This window comes from Pavona decussata, unplaced genomic scaffold (assembly GCF_977016875.1).
Source record: "Pavona decussata unplaced genomic scaffold, jaPavDecu1.1 SCAFFOLD_28, whole genome shotgun sequence".
Taxonomy (NCBI): domain Eukaryota; kingdom Metazoa; phylum Cnidaria; class Anthozoa; order Scleractinia; family Agariciidae; genus Pavona; species Pavona decussata.
The window spans coordinates 25835-48811 of record NW_028145451.1 but is presented as its reverse complement, the minus strand read 5'-3'; the positions used below and the strand labels follow the sequence as shown (position 1 = coordinate 48811).

General features: G+C 40.8%; 2 protein-coding genes across 2 annotated transcripts in view; one reads left to right on the top strand and one right to left on the bottom strand.

Annotated features, from left to right (window-relative positions):
• LOC146484929 (guanylate-binding protein 7-like) overlaps nt 1-266 on the bottom strand; it is a 37950-nt gene extending 37684 nt beyond the window's left edge. The window contains exon 1 of the mRNA XM_085103773.1: nt 104-266. The gene's annotated coding sequence lies outside the window, so the exon portion shown is untranslated. The remainder of the gene's footprint in view (nt 1-103) is intronic.
• Nucleotides 1-22977, top strand: part of LOC146484928 (guanylate-binding protein 6-like) — a 136955-nt gene that overhangs the window by 94681 nt on the left and 19297 nt on the right. The gene's annotated exons all lie outside the window — the stretch shown is intronic.

The window sequence follows — 22977 nt, the reverse complement described above, 5'->3', positions numbered from 1 at the left end:
AATTGAAGTGAGAACTAAACGATTTCTCCTCAACTCTTCCATTGTACATCCGCTAAAATTGACTGTAGCAAAAATAATATTTCTTATTGAAGATTGAACTTACCTTCTAGATATGTCGTCGCCAGATCCTCAAGAAAATAAAAGGATTTGTTATCATTATGACTACATTTAACATCATTGAAATACAGATGTGACATGCCGTAGCTAAACCATGCCAATCAAGTAGACAACCTTTATCTTTATCCAACAGAGCGCAGCTTAATTTATTTTTAAACTCGAATGAAGTTCGTCGGCACAATCATATTGATCTCTTGTTTACAATGAAAGAAGTATTCTAGAAGGTCGCTTTTGTTTTGATCGGCTCTTTGTCGATGTTCTTGGCCGATTGTCGATGTCACCCAGTCGTAACGGGAAATTCTAATAGCTTCATTAAATACTTAATCAGTTAAACTAAATTTAAATCGAGGAAGTTTCTTTCCCTTGAGACTTAATGAAAGATCAAACGTTTAGCGTGGATAGACATATTTTCCATGCTGAAACTTTGTCGTATTCTAGTTACTTTCAGTTCTTTAGAGGACTCCACATATCTCTATGTATCAGCGACCCAAGCTCTCGCGATATACTGGTATACCGCTAGAGTATGTTGTAAAAAGAAGTATACTGGTTCACTGAATCTCCACTTTTTTCCAAAAATCAATCACTAGAGTTAATCTCACTTCTGACTACCCCGATTATACGAATGGTTGGTTTCATCAACACAGTTGACCAGGTCATTTGTTCTTAGTATTCTAATTTTACCCCATTCCCATTTAAGAGAGCAATTCTTTTCTTTTCCTTGCATTTGTGCATGCCGGCTAAACGGCATGGAGGAAACAATTTGGAAACGCAATCCAGATGATTAAGATTCTATCAAAAACAAGGACTCCGGAGTAATCCCTTAAAAAATCAAAAACAAAAGGGTTTGCTAAAGTAGGTCCAGTGTACCTGAGTCGTACAGGTAAAAATGAGGGGGTTCTGTGCTTTAACAGAGGAAGCAGTATTATTTGTTCTCAGACTCAATTATTGCATATTGGAGGTACTTTTGTGCTAGGAAGGTTTTGAAACATGAAATGAAAAATGCCGAGCCAGAATTGATTCTACCTGTCACACTATATGGCGCCATCCAAATTCGACTTAACATAACATAACATTTTATTCAGGAGGCCTTAACACAAATACAAAAACATCCTGAAATGGGAAATCGTGAGGTTAACACTATACAAAAACAATTTCCCTAACTAAAAACTTGCAAAAATATTTTGAAATTTCTAAAATTAGATAAAATTCGATGGCTACTGATTTAATAAATATTCAAGTAAATTTTTAGTCTACTCTTAAAAACAGACAAGATGCCTATACTGGCATTTACGTGTGATGCCCCTTGATTCTTATAATTGTATGCTTCGCAGACTATCCTAGCTAATGGAATATTTTGAGTCACAAAGATAGCGTTATGTTGTTTCCCTTGTGTTGCGCGTCTTATCGTTATACCGAAATTTCTATTACAATAACGTGGCCTGACTCACGTTTCTGGTTATGTAAATAAAAGTATAAGCTATTACAAATTGTTTTCGTTTCACCAAAAAAAAAAAAAAAAAAAAACAGAAAGAAAACGGGCAAAAAGCTTTCCTAAATGAAAACTTTTAGTACAAATGGACAATCAAGCCTTTAATCTTTTTGTAAAGTGGATTTCCAGTTGCGTTTAAGCATCAATTCGACAAAGTAATGCGATCTGCGTTTTAGCTTAATACCAATGACCTTTCCCCCGCATATTCTGGATGGTTCTACAACTGTCAAACAGAAGCATGATTCCTTCGCCTTGAACTCTCCGATTTCCACCGTTTTTACTGTCGAGTGCTTCTTAGAAGTTATTCTTTCGATTTACCGCTTCAAAAGGGTTAATTTTCTTTTTGAAAATGGCACATTGGAATCTAAAACATTAAAACAATATGGCCACGCCACTAAAGTCAAGCCTTTTCAGTTCCACCGAGAGACCACTAGGACCTGAATAATCACAATAGTAATTAACTACCCTCCGATCCCTCCTGACCTACACTAAGATATTGCATTCTGATTGGACCGTTTTTGTTAAAGACAATAAGGACAATAGGAGACAAAAAGATCCCCTCTAGGAGAAAACTGAATTTGATACATCTAAAACGAGTTAATAATTGAAAGATGCGCATTTGTGGATACAAAGAAGAACAAGATGCCTGCTATACTGGCATTACGCGTGATGCTGGGGCTGATTCATTTATTCCAACTGTATGCTTCGCCGATTGATAAAACTATCCTTGCTAATGGAATAGTTTGAGTCACGACGATCGCGTTACGTTGTTTCCCTTGTGTTACGCGACTCAGACTATCAGCGGAAATTTGTGAAATTCCATTACGATAACGTAAGCTTCTCAATGACCTCTTTTCAGTCTCGCGTCGTGGTCTAAGACTGTCAAACAAAGCACGATTCCTTGGCCAGGAACTCACCAATTTCCACCGTTTTAAATGTCGGGTGCTTCTTAGAAGTTATTCTTTCGATTTACCGCTTCAATATGGTGAAATTTCCGTTTGAAAACGGCACACTTGAGTCCACAACATGTTGACAATATGGCGCGACAATTTAATCCGTCTTTAATTAATATATCAAATGATGCGTTGACGTCACACAGGTAGGGGTAAGTGGGTCCCCTCCCTCGCGATTAAACCGACAAGAATGGATATTGATTGGCCTGCTGTTGTTGAAGACAATCAGAACAATACATCCCGAGTAGGAGAGGGGAGAGTTTAATGAATAAATTAATTTACAGATTTGTGGCTACGACGAAGAAAAAACAAGATGCCTGCTTATGATACTGGCATTACGCGTGATGCTGGGGCTGATTCATTTATTCCAACTGTATGCTTCGCCGATTGATAAAACTATCCTTGCTAATGGAATAGTTTGAGTCACGACGATCGCGTTACGTTGTTTCCCTTGTGTTACGCGACTCAGACTCTCACCGGAAATTTGTAAAATGCCATTACGATAACGTAAGCTTCTCAATGACCTCTTTTCAGTCTCGCGTCGTGGTCTAAGACTGTCAAACAAAGCACGATTCCTTCGCCAGGAACTCACCAATTTCCACCGTTTTAAATGTCAGGTGCTTCTTAAAAGTTATTCTTATGATTCACTGCTTCAAAATGGTGAAATTTCCGTTTGAAAACGGCACAATTGAGTCCACGACATGTTAACAATAAGGCGCCAAATTTAATCCGTTTTTAATAAATAGATCAAATGATGCGTTGACGTCACACAGGTAAGGGGGAGTGGGTCCCCTCCCTCGCGATGTAAGCGATAAGAATGGATTTTGATTGGCCTGCTACTGTTGAAGACAATCAGAACAATACATCCCGAGTAGGAGAGGGGAGAGTTTAATGAATAAATTAATGTACACATTTGTGGCTACGAGGAAGAAAAAAAACCAAGATGCCCCTCTAATGGCATTACACGGAATGCTTAATGTAGCCCCAATTATTCCCCATTGTATGTTTCGCAGATATTTAAAAACTATCCTCCCTTGGCAATTGAAATAATTGTCTGAATGGTTTTATTCAGATATATTGTGTGATACTTATTGTTGTGCTACTAGGAATCATACCAGAAATAACTATGCAATAACGTCATGACCCCGCTGAACTGGTGTGGCCTCCTCTAGCTCTATACCTTCGCGTTGATTATTCGATCTGTTTTTTAAAGCGGAGTTTCTTTGCTGTGAACTCTCCCAATTTCCACCGTTTCAACTGTCGAGTACTACCAAGAAGTTATTATTTCGATCTACTGCTTGAAAAAGGTTTGTTTTCTCTCTGAGAACGGCAGATCAGAGTCTTAAATTCATACATGTGGCCGCCATTGAACAAAAACAAGATGCCTGCTATACTGGCATTACGCGTGATGCTGGGGCTGATTCATTTATTCCAACTGTATGCTTCGCCGATTGATAAAACTATCCTTGCTAATGGAATAGTTTGAGTCACGACGATCGCGTTACGTTGTTTTCCTTGTGTTACGCGACTCAGACTATAAGCGGAAATTTGTGAAATTCCATTACGATAACGTAAGCTTCTCAATGACCTCTTTTCAGTCTCGCGTCTTGGTCTAAGACTGTCAAACAAAGCACGATTCCTTCGCTAAGAACTCACCAATTTCCACCGTTTTACGTGTTGGGTGCTTCTTAAAAGTTATTCTTTCGATTTACCGCTTCAAAATGGTGAAATTTCCGTTTGAAAACGGCACACTTGAGTCCACAACATGTTAACAATATGGCGCGACAATTTAATCCGTCGTTAATAAATATATCAAATGATGCGTTGACGTCACACAGGTAGGGGTGAGTGGGTCCCCTCCCTCGCGATTAAAGCGACAAGAATGGATGTTGATTGGCCTGCTGTTGTTGAAGACAATCAGAACAATACATCCCGAGTAGGAGAGGGGAGAGTTTAATGAATAAATTAATGTACCGATTTGTAGCTACGACGAAGAAAAAAAAAAAACAAGATGCCCGGCTAATGGCATTACACGGAATGCTTAATGTAGCCCCAATTATTCCCCATTGTATGTTTCGCAGATATTTAAAAACTATCCTCCCTTGGCAATTGAAATAATTGTCTGAATGGTTTTATTCAGATATATTGCGTGATACTTATCGTTGTGTTACTGGAAATCATACCAGAAATAACTATGCAATAACGTCATGACCCCGCTGAACTGGTGTGGCCTCCTCTAGCTCTATACCTTCGCGTTGATTATTCGATCTGTTTTTGAAAGCGGAGTTTCTTCGCTGTGAACTCTCCCAATTTCCACCGTTTCAACTGTCGAGTACAACCTAGAAGTTATTATTTCGATTTACCGCTTGAAAAAGGTTTGTTTTCTCTCTGAAAACGGCAGATCAGAGTCTTAAATTCATACATGTGGCTGCCATTGAACAAAAACAACTTTTCGAAATGATGACTTGCTTTGACGTCACACAGGTAGAGATAAGTGGGTCCCCTCCCTCGTGATATACGCGCCGATAATAGATTTTGATTGGGCTGTTTTTGTTCAAGACAATCAGAACAATAAATCCCTTCTGGGAGAGGGTAGAATTTAATCAAGGTTTAATGAATAAATCAAATAATGATTTGACGTCACACAGGAAGGGATGAGTGGGTCCCCTCTCTCGTGATATGTGCCCGAATAATAGATTTTGATTGGGCCGCTTTTGTTGAAGACAATCAGAACAGTACATCCCTACCAGGGGAGGACATATTTTAATGCATACATTAATGTGGCGATTTCTGACTACGACGAAGAAAAAAAAAAGATACCCGACTGAAACCTAGACACGTCATGCCCTGCGGGCATTCCGTGTAACAAGATGCCCTTAATCGGCATTACACGAAATGCTTAATGTAGCCCCATTTATTCCCCATGATATGTTTTGCAGATATTTAAAACTATCCTCCCTTCGCAATTGAAATAGTTGAATGGTTTTATTCAGAGAGACTGCGTGATATTTTATCATTGTGTTACTTGGAATCATACCGGGAATAACTCTGCAATAACGTCATGACCCAGCTGAACTGGTCTGGCTTCCTCTCGCTTTAAATTATCCAATCTGTTTGTGAAAGCGTAGTTTCTTCGCTGTGAACTCTCCCAATTTCCACCGTTTCAATTGTCAAGTACTACTTAGATGCTATTATTTCGATTTACCGCTTTAAAAAGGTTTGTTTTCTTTTTGAAAACGGCAGATCAGAGTCTTGAATTCAGACATGTGGCCGCCATTGAACGAAAACAACTTTGCCAAATGATGATTTGCTTTGACGTCACACAGGTAGAGATAAGTGGGTCCCCTCTCTCGTGATATACGCGCCGATAATGGATTTTGATTGGGCCGTTTTTGTTTAAGACAATCAGAACAATATATCCCTACTAGGGAAAGACATATTTTAATGCATAAATTAATATGTCGATTTGCGACTACTACGAAGAAAAAAAAAAAAAGATACCCGACCCAAACCTAGACACGGCCTGCCCTGCGGGCATTCCGTGTAAAAAAAAAAAAAAAAAAAAAAAGAAATCGACCCGTTTTTAGACACGGTATGCCCCCTCAGGGCATCCCGCGTAACAAACGGCCCCTATTTATAACGTGGGCTGCACAGGCATCCCACGTAATAATGATTCGGCATGTACAACATAGCCTGGCAAGTCATTCCATTTACTTACAATGCGAATAAAGAAAGAATATTTGTAGCAATTACAAACCGCTCTTCTCAAGTAAAGTTTATAGTCGTGGTTAGCTCTTGTACGGGTACTTTTGGCAAACTCAAAGAAATCTGGGAAAGAGAGGTGATCAATGCCAAAAACTATCTTATAACATTGAACCAGAGATAAAAATTCTCTTCGCTTCTGTAATGTTTGCCATTTCAGTAAGCTAAAACGATGTTCGTAACTCATTTCGCCACGTTTCTACCTTAAAGCAAGTCGCGAAGCTCTTCGTTGAACCTTTTCCAGCGCCACAATATCCTTAATCAAGTACGGGCTCCAAACAGGAGCCGCGTACTCAAGTATAGGCCGGACCAGTGACTTGTAGAGCTGCGAAAACACATCCCGGTTATTTGTTCCAATGGACCGCTTTATGATACCCAATACTATATTTGCCTTATTCACCGTTGCAAACACATGCTTGCCCCAGGACAGGTCAGAAGAGATGGTTACCCCGAGGTCCTTGGTGTTCTCTACCAACCTAAATTGCCCTCCCAGCGAATAAATAGGTTTGGTTTTATCCTTTCTATGTGTAATACGCATCACCTCGCATTTATCCGGATTAAAGTTCATTTGCCATTTATTTGCCCATACGCCTAATCGATTTAGGTCACACTGCAGAGCAGGGATATCAACATCCGGTGAACCAATTGTGCGGTAGATTTTAGTATCGTCTGCATAAATCTTGACAGTGGATGTCAAATCTGTCGAGATGTCGTTTATATAGATGATAAACAAAATAGGGCCAGGAATTGTTCCTTGGGGCACCCCGGACTTTACTGACGACCAATCCGAACACTTGCCTCTGATAACAACGCGTTGCATTCTGTTTGTCAAAAAATGTCTAAACCACCGCAGTAAGGGCCCGTCTATGCCGTGCCTATTCAGTTTCAGCAATAAACGTTCGTGTGGCACACGATCAAAAGCTTTAGACAGATCTAGTAAGATCGCGTCAGTAGGTTTAGAACAATTTCTAGCTTTAGCCCAGTCGTCATAGCACGCCAGTAACTGCAGAAGAGTGGATTTACCACTGAGGTGCGCGAATTGGTTCGGGTTGAAAAGATCAAGATCAGACCAAAAGTCGACAACTCGGTTCCTCACCACCTTCTCTGCAATTTTGCATAGAATACACGTAAGTGAAATCTGACGATAGTTCTCTCTAAGATTCCTATTCCCTTTCTTGTACACCGGAGTAATATTGGCGTTTTTCCACATTGTCGGTAACTGACCCAACGAAAAAGATGTATTCAAAAGTAACGCTAACGGAGAAGATAACACCTGACTACATTCTTTCAGAATTCGTGGCGGTATGCCGTCTGGCCCAGGGGATTTATAGATATTCAAATTACTCAACATTTTTGCGACCTCTGCAGGAGAACAATAAATGTTGCATAATTTCTGATTAGTGACACAATCAAAATCTGGAAAGTTAGCTTGGTCCTCAGTAGTAAATACAGACGAAAAATAATAGTTCATGCTGTTTGCAATACTGATGTCGTCATTTAGAAGCTCGTCGTTCACTTTCAAGGATACTAAGTCGCTTGATCCTTTTCTCTTAGATTTTACGTAATTCCAAAAGGGCTTCGGACTAGTGTTCGATTTTAGCTCCTCAGTCAAATTATTTATATACCCCCATCGCGAAGAATTACACTCCTTCTTTAGGTGATTATTAAACTTACGATAATTGACCCAGTCAGACTCCTTAGACGATTTTTTAGCCCTCTTGTAAGGTAGTTTCTTTTTTCCACAGAGTTTAATAAGGTTGCGGTTAATCCATGGTGCGTTTGTGGATCTCTTGACTTGATGCTTTGGAATACATTCATCAACAGCGGATAATAGCAGGTCTGACCATGCGGACCAAACTAGGTCGATGTTGTCTTCAAGGAAAGCACAGTGCCATGGGGTGTAATTCAGTAGATTCCGGAGAAGCTCCCAGTCCGCTTTTCTAAAGGAATAGGCCAATTTCTCAGACCTACGACCCACATGAGATGATCTCGATAGAAGTAAATTTATCGAGTTGTGATCAGAAAAAGGTTGACCGACGGTTAGGTCGTGTACTAGGTCAGGCGAAGAAACGAGAGCTAAGTCTAAAATGTTCTCTTCTCGAGTCGAGTCCTTGACTAGTTGGGCAAGGAAATGGTCGTGAATAATTTCGCATAGCAGCGTGGTGTGGTCTGAGCTCCTCAAGGCACAGTTGGTTTCCCAGTTTATTTCAGGCATGTTGAAGTCTCCCAAAAGTAGCAGGTCGGAGTTAGGTGTCAAAAGAACGTTATCAAGAGCTGTTTGCAGATTCAGCAAAGGATTAATGTCACTTTTGGGTGGCCTATAAAAAACGCCCAAGTTAACTTTCCTGTTTCCTGAAGCAAGAATTTCTACAAAAAGTAGTTCCGAGTCACATAGGAGGTCTTCTCTCAGCAATACTTTCACTGTGTCCCGCCACCATTACGGCCGTTGTGAGGACGGTCACGTCTGAATACCGTATAATTTGAAGGAAACAATTCGCTATCTGTTATTGTATTGTCTAAATGGGTTTCCGTAAAAAACAAATATCATATCGATAAGTAGAAATTTCCAATTCCAACAGGGCCGTCTTGTTAACTAAGCTTCTTGAATTAGCGTAGAAGATGGATATTTCAGATCTGCAGTGTCGATTTCCATAAGCCACGCTGTCACCGTGGCTCCGATGACTTACGCTCGGACCTGGGTGAGGATGAATATCTCCATGGGAGCTAATGAGTTCAATATTGAACACCGCAGAGTGATTGCTTTAATAGGGTATTCTACTGTGGGTGAAGACCCTCTTCTTCATTCTTCCTGTCGCTGTGACACTTGCTAAATGCCAAAGATGGCGGACACAACACGACGGACTGAAAGGCACTTGGCCATTTCTTTGCGGGTTTCGTCGTACAAAGCCAAAAGAAACACTACAATCTATGTTTTCGTGTTTCGCCGTACAGATATCGTGGTTTCGGAGCGACAGGGATAAGAAACACAAGCAAATTAGAAGGATACTCGGCGGAGCAGCTCTTACACGTCCGACCGCCATGACGAGCACGTGCACTTAAAATCTTGATTGATGCCTCAGTGACAGTCCATTATTTAAGTTTATGGATGATTTAAGTAAGTGGGTTCCAACACCCCTGGAAATAAAAATGTTCTTTGTTTTAACCTTCTTATGGTCCCCATGCACCATTGATGAATAGCGGCTCTTTTAATTAGCAAAGAACGTGATCACACAGAATAATGCGCCGATCAAATCAAAACTTCAACATCCCCCCCCCCCCCCCCGGGCAAACCCCGGGCATTTGACTATTTTCTGTGCCCGGGGAGTGGGGAATTTGACTGCTAAGGTCTTCCCGGGGATGGGGAATTTGACCTTGCCTGGGTGGGGTGGGGAAAATTGAACCGGAAGTGTCAGCTTTTTTTTTTGGGGGGGGGGGGGGGGGGGCGGGGGGGGGCGCCGAAGACGCCAACAGCTATAAACACGTGTTTGGACGAGATGGAAGAGTTTAAAGGAAGAGATGTAGCATTTGTGAGCGATTGGCTTACAAAAAAAAGGTCTTCAAAAGTGAGAGTGCTTAAATATTAATTATTTTTATAGATTTTATGTAAACGATGTAGATTTTTTATACAATGAGTCAAGCTGCGCCTTTGTCCTGCATTTTATGTCTGCAGAGGTTTTTAGAATAGCCATAAAACAGCTGTGAACAGTGAAAGAAAAAAGAAACACTGTCGAATGAAAAAGCGCCGCGTTGGCTCCCTGCCACTCGAACAGTCTACGTAGCCGGCTAACTCATTTTAAATATGTTATTATGTATTTCTCGTTAAACAACTTTTGCCGTGTTTCGGAGTTAGAGCAGCTTACACTTGCTGATTGACATTGTCTGACTTAATTAATTCAATTTCCAATCATTTTTTTAATAGTTTCAATGTTAAAGTTGTGGATTTTGTAACCCGCGTTTTGTAGTAACTCATGATAGGAGCCGACAAGGATTGTTCTTTAGGAGGGGCATTTGACAGACAAATCCGACGATAAGGTAGGGCATTTGAACACCATTTTGGCCCGAGGGGGCGGGAATTTGAACAATCCAATCCTCAAAAGTTCAAATGCCCGGGGTTTGCCCTGGGCGGGGGGGGGGGGGGGGGGGATGTTGAAGTTTCGAGTTGATCGGCGCATAACTTCAGGCAACACCTTAAATTCGAGGAGCAAAATATTGGTATCAAGTTCGAAGTGTTAACTGACGGCGAGGAAACAAATATCAAACTTCTTCTCTACGGAAATCCGCAGTAATTAGAAGACCTTGAGGAATGTAATTTTGGCATGACCAACTGAATGTTTGTATAACAGTTTCCTGAGGCATGAGGCTGCTAGGGTTGATAACAATTCCTTGCACTGCTTAGGAGTGTTATATGATGCGGTCGGGAGCTTCCCAATAACTAGCGAAAATAGTTAGACAGCAAGGAGACAGTTTCGTGAAAGAGACTGACCGTATACATACGCTTTTTCAACTGATGTTTTAAAGGAAAAAATTCCTACCCTCTGAGAGTACGAAACAGGCCATTTGGTAGTGATATTTTAAATGTAAGTATAGCGTGGTTCTTTGGGCAGTAAGTGGAAATATGGAGTTTTTTTAAGTTTTGGGAAATTTATAACGAGCGGCACTGGTTTGAATAAAGAAAGACCTGGATACGAAACATACTGATTCAAAGCATACTTTTGAAAGGAAGGTGATCATTGTTTACTGATTTTCGGCTTTGACCAAACAACAATTGCATATGAAAACCTTGGTGCTGATTAGTTGATTGCGAAAAACAGTTTGACTTGTATTTTCTGTGATTTGTAGTGAGTCTGAACCGTAGCAGTGTTTTCCTGTTTCGTTGGGCATTAATTAAACGGAAACATTTTGAGTGAATATTTTTACCGTTTAATAATAAACAACCCTGGTTGGGCGCAAAAAACCCGACAGTTTTCCTATTTTGACATTGAAAAGAGCTATTGCGCGAGTACCATCGCTTTATAGCTTTGAGTGCACGACGCTTTACAGTTCAGAGCCAGAACTTTACTCTGTGCCAGCGCCGGATGTGCCATGTTTACAGACAAACGCGCCTTTGGCTATTTACTAGGGCAAAACTAGTAGGGGTTTGCTATTTCAGCACCTCGTGAATCTCGTCATGTTGTTTAGAATTCTTCGACTCAGTGAGTTCTTGGAGCGAGATTTAATTATAAAAATAAACGCTAAAAGCGATCGACGGTTCGACCGTTCAACGGTCCGTACCAAGTTCGGTGATAAGGATAACTTAGAATAAACCCTGCATATTAATATGCAATTGTAATGTCTTTGAATAACTAAGTCGCCAAAGTGCATGAGAGTGCTAATTAAAGTATTTACATAGAAACATTAAGAAATAGGGGCATAATGCATAAAAAGCAAGTAGAATAAATAACGTTCCTTACACGAATCACATGATGACAAGTGATTAGATATTAATAGTAATAAAAACGCTAAAAGGTGTGGTAAGAAACAATGAAGTATGGGTTAATAAATAAACAACTTCGCGCGGATAGAATCATATTGTTTGAACTCACGGATGAAGGGCATGTTAAATATTAGGCAGTCGAGCTTGTGCTGATATTTCCTAAGGAGTTTGAAGTTCCGTGCAATGTTCTCTGGCTCCTTGAAGTTCCATCCAGGATCCCTCGAACAAAACACCATCCTACAATTTATGGAGGCGTAAATTATAGAGACTGATTGTCCGCAACTACAAGTTCCTCAGAGAGCGAAAAGTTCCCGTTAGAATCGCCATCGCACGCAAACAACTAGGTGATCTTAGCCGGGAGGTAAATGTCAACGTCCGTCCATTCGTTTACACCAGCCTTATTAAAGATCAAGGATGAAAATGAGAATTCCAGTTTTAACAATCTTTAGTGTTTGCGAATTGTAAAGTAAAATTTATTGAGTGGATCTGTTGAGTTAAAGCAATATACATTGCGTGACTGTGCGATAAACGAATCGAATTTAAAAAGTTTACCCCACACTATCAGAAAAGTGATGTTTTTGAGCGTTTTCTATGAGAAAGGAAATTTTTCAGTTATAACGGTGGTTGAAAATGAAATTCCATGCAATCATTAAAAAAAAAAAAAAAGAAGCGGATGAAAACAAGGGACCACAGCTTCTTGTTCCTTGAAAGTATAATTTTTCATATTGCAGTGTAAGAGGAGCATGCGTGCGTTTGTCCGAGTCGGACGTGTCGAATGAGCGAAACAAAATCTGTCTCCATACTCCTTCACCCTTGGTGATGAGAAATAAACGCCTGCTCCGATGACAAGAAAAGGCCGCAAGAACAAACAAGGTGATCAAGGCTCTGAAGACGCGAAACGAAGCAACATGGCTGCGAGTGAAGCTGGAGAGAATACGGAGATATAAGAGAATTCGTCAACGGAACCTAGCTAAATTGAAACTAGAGAAATGCTAGGGAATATTCAAACTTCAATAGCAAATATCTTAAAGGAAAATAAGTCGGTTAAAACAGAATTAACAGAATTGACAGGGACGGCGCCCCCTATTGTCAACTAGGGGGGGGGGGGGGGGGGCTTGAAAACGAGCGCCGGGGTCGCGAGTTTGTGGGGGGTTCTGGAGCCATCCTCCCCCAGAAAATTTTGAAATCTAGAGGCTCGGAAATGGTTTTTGTCAACATTCTCCATGAGATATTTTCTGTCGAAAAGTTTCCGACAGTTTCTGTATAAGGTTGTAGCTTTGTAAATTCTCGTCACAAAATAAAGCAAGTACGATGACTACTTTCAGTCTAGTGAATACTTTTATGTATTTTACGTCTTTTCTCAAATAACTTGTGAGCATGAATTGAATTAACGTTAACGTAAGTACAGTCGAACCTCCCTTTGCGACCACCTCTCGTAAGTGACCACCTCTCATTAGCGACCACTTTTTCCAAAATACCAAACGTTTTCAAGTCAAAACACTATAGATGGAACCTCTCGTAGGCGACCACCTCTCGTAAGCGACCACTTTTAGAGATGATTGTTTTAAATTTTCAATTGTTTTTAACCTCCTGCAGGCGACTACTTGACACACAATCTGCTGTATCTCTCACGGGCGGAAATTGAAAAATGTGTCGCCTTAATATATTGGCCACATCATTACAGCGGACCCCGTAAAACTCACAGTCGGAGCTACCAGAAGTTTCTCCCAAAATAGCTTAGCATTGAAACAATTAATGAAATACACATGCACTATACTGTACACTGAAATAAACTTTAATCAGATTGATTAATAATAATAATAATAATAATAATAATAATAATAATAATAATAATAATAATAATAATAATAATAATAATAATAATAATAATAATGACAACAACAGCATTTATTTAAACACGATTAGAGGAGAGTCCAGCCGGTGTTGAGCTGTCGTGCAGTGTGTAATGATTTAATACTTAATGTCAGTGCACGTTTTGAACTTAAACTAAACTGACACGCGTGGCCTCTGAGAGAATAAAGTGCGTTCAACTGTCCTGCAGCAGTTTATTGTGAGCTCCAAACTTATCGACGCAGAAGTGTGGGATTGTTTTGCAACCTACAGGCCTGCTGGTGTTTTTAATGCTGGTAACCACGGACATCACAGGTTTTATAAAAGAGTTGTTACCTTTTTGCTCATGTCGATTCCGTTCCCTGAAAAATGTAGACAGCGCCACCTGGAGTAATAAGAGTCAAGTTTCTTTCACAAGAATTGTCTCACTCACTGTATAAAGTAATTTGTGAGATACAATCAATCATTATAGACCCTAAGACTTTTTACCTAGAATAATTTTGGACCAGTCTTAATAAACTTGTAGCTAAGAAAAGTTATTACTATGGGTTTCGATAAGCACTTGCAAAAGGGTTAGGTCTGCGCAATTACGATATGTAAATTACCCGAAATTTAGATCACCTGTGGTCTGACCTCTGGTAAGCGACCACCTCCCGTAAGCGACCACATGGGTTTCGGGAGGTTGGACTGTAGTTAATTACTATTCAGTCAAAAATGTTACGAGATACGATCCCTTGCTTAAAAATGACTCTGGAATGACCACAATAACTGTCACTAACAGTAACTAAATTTCGTAACAACTATAAAAGGGCGTTTTAAAACATATTATTACAAGTTTTGATCCATATTTCAATATTATGAGTCGGTAGTTCTTTGTCATTGGCACTCTTATGGCATCACTTATATCTCAACACAATAGTTAATGAAAATCCGCCACCGTGAATTTCCCAAAATTTCTCTTTCTCATCCAATGATAATCACGCGTTCATAAGGCGCCGGCATGCCGCAGAATTCTTTAGTGCTGATTTATTTACTCGTCAGCTGACTCGTGACTTTGGCTTCCCTTCAGAGCCGATCATGTCAGTGGAGGTGGTTCGGATTTCCCGATTTCATTGATATTCTGTAACAAAGTTTTCCAAGTGATGAGTTGTCACTAATACGTAACATTCCTCCATATGATAACTAAGACACGTTTATTACGACTTGATGACATAAAGTGGAAAGCATAGGTGACAAAACCTGGAGCGCAAACAGATACTCCAGATAAAGCTCTCACAAATACTTAGAAAAGTTTTCTAAGGGTTTATGAGAGACACCAGGAGGTACTTACAGTACGCGATGTTTACGTCCTCTCATGACTAATCATCGTCCCCCTCTTCGGTAATTGGATAAGTTTTCTCGAGTTCGTCCTTGTCAGGTGACTTATTAAGCATCTTATTGAAAGACTCTCTAGAGACACAACTGATAGGCGCTCTTGCGGTGAAATGCTGACGGTGCATTTCTACAGTGACATCGTAATTCTGGATCCCTCTGCGGTTGCGCGAAATGGAAGAAGCTTATAGAACACATTGCTTCCGTATCCACCACCAAAACAGTCCCCAGTCGGTCAGTTTTTAGATTGGTCATTACTTCTAAAACTGTTGCGGCCAGTGGCCGCTTGCATCCGCTGATGGAGCTTTGAAATTGTTAGACAGTCACTAAAGGACCACAGCACGTCAATACTTTTCTCTCGACTTTGGATCATCCCCACAACATTCAGACTATGGTTAAAAAGCTTCCGCTGTCACTCCAAGACAGATGGCGCAGAGAAGCAAGTAAGCTCCGATCGACGAGAAATATCACTCCCACTTTTGCTAACTTTGTGGAATTTGTCAAGACTGAAGCAGGAATTGCTATGGATCCTGTGTATTCACGAGAAGTGCTTAATCGCCAAGATATCTCAGATCGCCCTGTTCGTTTTAACAAAGGGAAAAACGCTCACAAGCCGAAAATCGGAGACCATTCACGCGCGACAAGTCATGTATCCAGTTACGCGACGGCGATAACTGCGACACCCGAAGCTAAAGGGCTTGGCCTAGCTAACTAGTGTAAGATGTGTGGATAGACTCATGACCTTGATGACTGTAAATAGTACTTAAAGAAGAGAGGAGAGAGTTCCTCAAGGACAAATACTTGTGCTTTGCATGTTACCAAGCTGGCCATAGGTCCAACGGATGTGCTCAGAGGAAAACCTGTAAAACGTGCTCCAGACGTCATCCTACCGGGCTTCACGATGATAACTTCCGTCTCAATCAAGTAGCAACCAAGAAACAGAATCAGTCATCAGAACAATGTACGGATGTCCTCACTGCTACCCATCTTGAATCAGAGGAGGCTGTTTGCAGCGCTGTCGGCACAGGGAATTGTTTACCACCCCCAAAAAGCCAGACAAGATCAGAGTCGTTTTTGACTGTAGCGCACGTTATGGAGAGACATCACTGAACGACCAACTGATGCAAGGACCGGACCTGACGAGTCGCCTTGTCGGCGTGTTGACGAGATTTCGCCACCAGCCAGTCGCATTCATGGGAGACATTGACGCTATGTTACACCAGGTTCGAGTACCCGACAATCAAAGAGATTTTCTCCGATTCTTTTGGTGGCCTGACGCTCTTCTTGATGAGGCCCCTGCAGAATACCAGATGAATGTTCATCTTTTTGGAGCAGTATCTTCCCCAAGTTATTCCAACTTCGCTTTAAGACAAGCCGCAGATGATGCTGAGAAACATGTTGGTTCGGAAACAGCTGACGTTTTGAGGAATAACTTTTACGTGGATGACTGTCTTCGATCGGCGGATTCAGAAGAAACAGCTATTGAAAGATTACGTGGTGTTCGTTCTGCATGTTCTCTTGGAGGATTTAACCTATCCAAGACTGTCAGCAGCAGAAGAAACGTATTGATGAGCGTGCCACATGACATTCGCGCACACGATTTAAGGACTTTGGACCTAAGTTGCCACTTCCTTCCAGTTGAAAGGGCCCTTGGTGTACAGTGGGCTATTGAATCGGATACGCTCGGGTTTCGGATAACCCTTAAGACAAGCCACTCACTCGCCGTGGTATCTTATCCACCATCTGTTCAGTGTATGACCCACTCAGAATAGCAGCGCCTATTTTATTGAACGGAGAGAAGATTTTGCAAGACCTTTGCCGCATGAAGTTAGACTGGGATGAAGAGATTGACCTCGAGTTCCGTGCACGTTGGGAAAAGTGGAGAAGCCAACTATCAGCATTAGAAGACTCTCAATGGACCGTTGTATCATCCCGGACGGTTTTGGTTCTGTTGTGTCAAGACAAATTCACCATTTCTCGGACGCTAGTGCCACTGGTTATGGTCAGGTGACTTATCTACGAAGTGTAGACGACAAGGGTAACATCCATTGTGCGTTTCTGATGGGGAAGTCTCGAATGGCACCCCTTAAGGCCATGACGATTCCGCGTTTCGAGCTTACAACAGCAACTACCTCTGTTTAAGTAGGAGGAATGGTTTCCAGAGAATTAAGCGATCCTATTGATGGAGAGATCTACTGGACCGACAGTACCACCGTGTTGAAATACATTCGAAACGAAACGAAGCGTTTTCACGTGTTTGTGGCAAATCGAGTGCAAAGAATTCGAGATGAGACAGATCCTATCCAATGGAGGCATGTGGACTCCGAAGATAATCCGGCTGATGACGCATCACGTGGTTTGGAGGGCAATCAGACAACTAAACGACATCGATGGGTCAGAGGTCCAGATTTCTTGTGGCACCCCGAGAATGAATGGCCTAAGTTTCCCTGCGATTTAGACGCAGTCTTTGCCGATGACCCTGAGGTGAAGAAAGTTGTAACACATGCCACCGTTTCTGATGAAAAAGAGGAAATCTTGACCAGGTTTGCGCGTTTCTCAAATTGGAACCGCATGAAACCGATGCGTGGCCCAGATACTTCGCCTCAAGCAGTTTTTAGCTCATGTGCAAACGCCGTTGGAAACACACAGAGCAGAAAAATTGAGCAGCCAACCCATGAAAGTTGAGGAATTACATCGCGCCGAAGAAATCATACTCATGTTGGTACAAGGATGTGCGTTTCCTAAAGAATGTGAAGCACTGCGCAAGATTCAAGGAGAAAAGCGTCAGAAGAATCGCGACCTCGTGAGAGTCAAGAAAGCAAAAATCAAGAAAACCAGTACGTTATATCGCCTTGATCCTTTTCTTGACCAGAACGGCCTGTTGCGCGTCGGAGGCAGATTCAGCAGATCGCAAGTCTTTCCCGATAATTTCAAGTATCCCATCATCCTCCCCAAGGAGAGTTTCGTGGTAGATCTGATCATTAGAGATTCACATGAGAAGGTTGCGCATTCTGGTCGCGGCATCACTTTAGGCACACTTAGAAGTCGATATTGGATCATAAACGCCAATTCTGTTGTGAGGCACTTCATTTCCAAATGCGTGACATGTCGGTGGCTTCGTGGTGTAGTTGGTGAGAAAAGGATGGCCGATCTTCCCAAAGAAAGGATTGCCCCAGCACCTCCATTCACTTACTGTGGCGTCGACTACTTTGGCCCATTCTACATCAAAGAGGGACGAAAAGAATTGAAGCGTTATGGTGCGTTATTTACCTGATTATCTAGTCGAGCTGTGGATATAGAGACGGTGAACTCCCTGGAAACAGATTCCTTTCTAGATGCCTTGCGACGTTTTATAGCAAGAAGAGGGCCTGTGCGTGAAATCAGATCCGATCAAGGAACAAATATTACCGGAGCAGAGAAAGAATTGCAAAGAGCGTTATCAAAGATGGACAACAACGCAATCCAGAGAAGTTTATGTATGGAATTCAAAGCTGACTGGGTGCAATGGAAGCAAAACCCACCGTCTGCCTCGCATATGGGAGGCGTCTGGGAACGAAAAATACGCTCAGTCCGCTCAATTCCTACCGCCTTAATGCGAGAACATGGTCGTAACCTTGACGACGAATCGTTTCGAACTCTGATGGCAGAAGTAGAGTGTATCATAAACAGCAGACCTCTCACCACTCCTTCCAGTAACCCAGGAGATATAGACCCACTAACACCGAATCACATCCTGACGATGAAGTCTAAAGTCGTACTACCCCCTCCTGGTAACTTCCAGAAAGAATATGTTTATCTGCGCAAAAGATGGAAGAGGGTCCAGTACCTTGCAAACGTATTTTGGTCAAGATGGAGAGGAGAATACGCTCAATGCCTTCAGCAAAGATCAAAATGGAATCGTCCCAGGAGAGACTTTCAAAAGGGAGACCTGGTCCTGATCGTTGATGAACGTGTAGCACGGAACCATTGGCCTTTGGCCCGTATTGTCCACACTTACCCTGACGAGGAAGGATATGTACCGTCTGTCAAGGTTACCACAGGAGCAACCTTCCTTGATCGCCCAGTTGACAAGCTTATTCTGATACTTGAGAAAGAACTTTAGACCGGGTGTTTGAATCCCTGCTAGAGGAGCCATGTTGATTTCAGAGAAGTGAGAACTGTCTTTTTTAGAGAAATTGTCTGTAAGAGTTTTCATGAAATATCTGTATATATTTAATACTCTGCTAATTATTCAATCTCTTTAAAATAGTGACAATGTTTAAAATTGTACAAAATGACTAGATACAAGAAATAGCTAAATGGTGACAAACTGAAAAACGAAACGCAATTTTGTCATGCAACGTAATTTTGCATCACTTCTACGACATACATGTATTAAAATGGAACGCCAGTCCGTGATAAAAGCTCAAATGTTTACCGTAAAACTCAGTGGTAATTATGGTACCAACAGGAGGATAATCATTGTGATCTTGATGAAACTAAAAATCACGCCTGGTGAAAAATAAGACTGCCGGCTGTTTCTTTTAGAGTTAGAATTTAGAGTTTCCTCGAATTGGTGATAAATCCCCACATTTCTCCTATCCTTTCACAATTTGTTTTCTGACGGTGCAAATCTGGATTAAACCATGATTACTTCTATGTGACAGTCATTTAACATCAAAGCAAAGAAGCAATAACAATCTGGCTATATGCTTGCATTTATATACATTAATAATATTGTTATTGCTTAAAAGCTCAACACTCAACAGCACTCAAAGTCAATTCAGCTGATCTACATTTTCTGACAATATAGGTTGTGCTTTTAATTAAAATGCACCTAACTACATATTTTTTTTTTTTGCTTAAATAAATCTTTGCACCTGATCAAAACACATTGAGCCTTTTTTCAATCAAATCTTGCCTTTTTATAGGCTGTAAAAGCCATCACCTGTCCCATGACCGAGCTAATAAGGGGCATGGGTGTATTCCTTACATGACGTCACAAACTGCTTTGCATGCATTTTCACAAAGAATTTCACAAAGAATTAATACAATGCAAATCAGTTTGTGACGTCAAGTAAGGAATAGACCCATGTCCCTCACTAACTTGGTCATGGGACAGATGATGGCTAGATTTCGTAACTTTTACAGCCCATAAAAAGTCAAAATCTGGTTGAAAAAAGGCTCAATGCGTTTCGAACAGGTGCAGAGATTTATTTAACCGAAAAAAAAAAAATTGGGGTTAGGTGCACTTTAACTACTTAAAGTTCAGGGCCCAGTTGCTCGAAGCATGGTTAGCGCTAACCAGGGTTAAATACCATGACAACCTATAGGTTTTAATACCTCTTAACCAATGGTTAGCGCTAACCATGCTTCGAGCAACTCAGCCCTGAACATGAACTCATATTAGCAGCTACTGAAAAATACTAAGCTAGCTTTTTAAAAAGACACAACCGTAAGGTTCTGCATGCTTTTTCAAGTACACCAAAAACAAACCCTTGCAACAAACTGCACTGCAACAGGATATATGGACTTATTCACAATTTAAGGTAATGATCAAGGGTTTTCCATTTGATCAGATTCCCATTTTCAAAAATCACAGGAGTGAAATCAATTGAAATTTCAATGAACACACAGTACAGCAAATGTTTGTAAATTAAAACCACTGTACCAAAAAAGATAGCAACTGGTACATTTACCCATAATTCTTAGCCTATGAAAACCCTAAAATGCTCATAAAGTTCTCAAAATTCCACACCCAGTATACGCAACATTCTTAGTGCAGAGAATAATTTTGCAAATGTGTGGTCTATGTGCCTATTGGTTGTGTTACGTTTGCAAGGCATTTTGGTATAATATACAGCCGCTATCTCTTTCGGTGGATTGCAGCAGAAGCCCCAAATGACATTAAATTTAACGAAGGATTCCTCCTTAGTGCCATTTTCTCCAGTTGTTGCTTGATTTGTTTGACTGGTTGGAAAAGCTTGCTTTACTCTTTAGCACTGAAATGCGTGCAGAATTTTAAACTTTAATTTTTTTTTTATTAAATTGGATGCAGCCCACGTAAAAATGTTAAGCATTTATCAGCATTAAGTTGTTCAAAAGCCTTAGTATAGACCCAGCTTAATGCTGGTGCATTCAAGGGTGCTTGATGAGAGGAGTTGGGGCCAGTCCTCCTTTCAACATCATCCTGGCACTCCCTTGAGTCTGTCTTTGGGCTACCTTACTATCTAGGCTAGTCATCAGGTCATTGAGTTCTTTGCTCCTCCAAGGAAATGAGTCTGATGCGGAGAACTCTCACTCTGGCTTGTTCCACATCAGAGTTGTCGTTGTCCCTGCCATTTTCATCTTCTGATTCAGATATTATTTGGCTGAAATGGGATGAGAGGGGTTTAAAAAAACTGAAAGGACATTTTTTTTGTAATTAAAAAGTATTGTCTGACCTGTTGATACATGATCTGTGATTTCTATTTTCTTAAAACAGACATCTGCCTTGGTTTATAATGTTTGCCTAAAAAATTATATTGTTTATGTTATATATCCCAGAGCGCTCAAGCATACAATGATGCTAGGACTCTAACCTGGATGAACCACAAAGGATATATAACATCCGCCTAGGTTTATAATGTTCGCCTAAAAAATTATATTGATTATGTTATATATCCCAGAGCGCTCAAGCATACAATGATGCTAGGACTCTAAAATGGATGAACCACAAAGGATATATAACATCCGCCTAGGTTTATAATGTTCGCCTAAAAAATTATATTGTTTATGTTATATATCCCAGAGCGCTCAAGCATACAATGATGCTAGGACTCTAAAATGGATGAACCACAAAGGATATATAACATCCGCCTAGGTTTATAATGTTCGCCTAAAAAATTATATTGTTTATGTTATATATCCCAGAACGCTCAAGCATTATTACAATGATGCTAGGACTCTAACCTGGATGAACTAGAAAGGATATGTAACATCCGCCTAGGTTTATAATGTTCACCGAAAAAATTATATTGTTTATGTTATATATCCCAGAGCGCTCAAGCATACAATGATGCTAGGACTCTAACCTGGATAAACCAGAAAGGATATATAACATCCACCATCCACGTTCGCCGAAAAAAAAAATTTTTTTTTGGACGGACGCTTGAAGTTAACACCTACACATTTTTTTCCGTAAAGAGCAAGTACTTCCTACATCAATATCTTTAAGGCAAAACGGTGAGTTAATCTTGATTTCGCTGCAGACTCTGCTTAGTGATCTTAGCTGGTCTTGACCGAATTAAATCGACTGATCAGATGCAATACTTAATCGTTATGTTGATTACTTTGGACGACGGACGAGCAACACAACGCTGAATAAAGATGTATATGACAGCTTTTTCTTTGTACAACCTTCGAATAAAAGCCCGCCATTTTTATCCGCGAACATTTGCCGCTTACGGATTACCTGGCCTCACCTTGACATGAAATTTGCTCGGTGAAACTTACGTCTACATTCGCATGATTGAAGAACAAACTCCCTCAAGGGCTCACTTGAACACAATTCAATTCCAAGAAAGTCGAAAGTTGCCATATAGCTACTTTTCCCCCTCTGCCACTGTGCTTTTGGTAAGATTTATTTCAATATAAAACAATAATTCCATCCTGCTATGACTTCGTAACCGCAAGGTCCAACAGTGCAACCGCAAATCGAATACGATGACGGCTGCTAAGCAGATTTGTGACGTCACCCCTTAAAACCAGAATTGGCCAATTTTTTTTCACATCCGGTTAACTCTGGCTTGTGATGCCTTCTTTTCAACCTGCCTTTTGGTTTTTTGTGGTCACTCAGCATGGTCCATTAAGTTTAAAGATCGGGCAAAGGCCACCACTCACAATATGCATCAAATTAAGATCTCACAATTAGTGTTCAAGTAATTGCTGAATTAATTTTGGTGAAAAATACTACCTGCAATTTGGTTCAATAATATTAATTG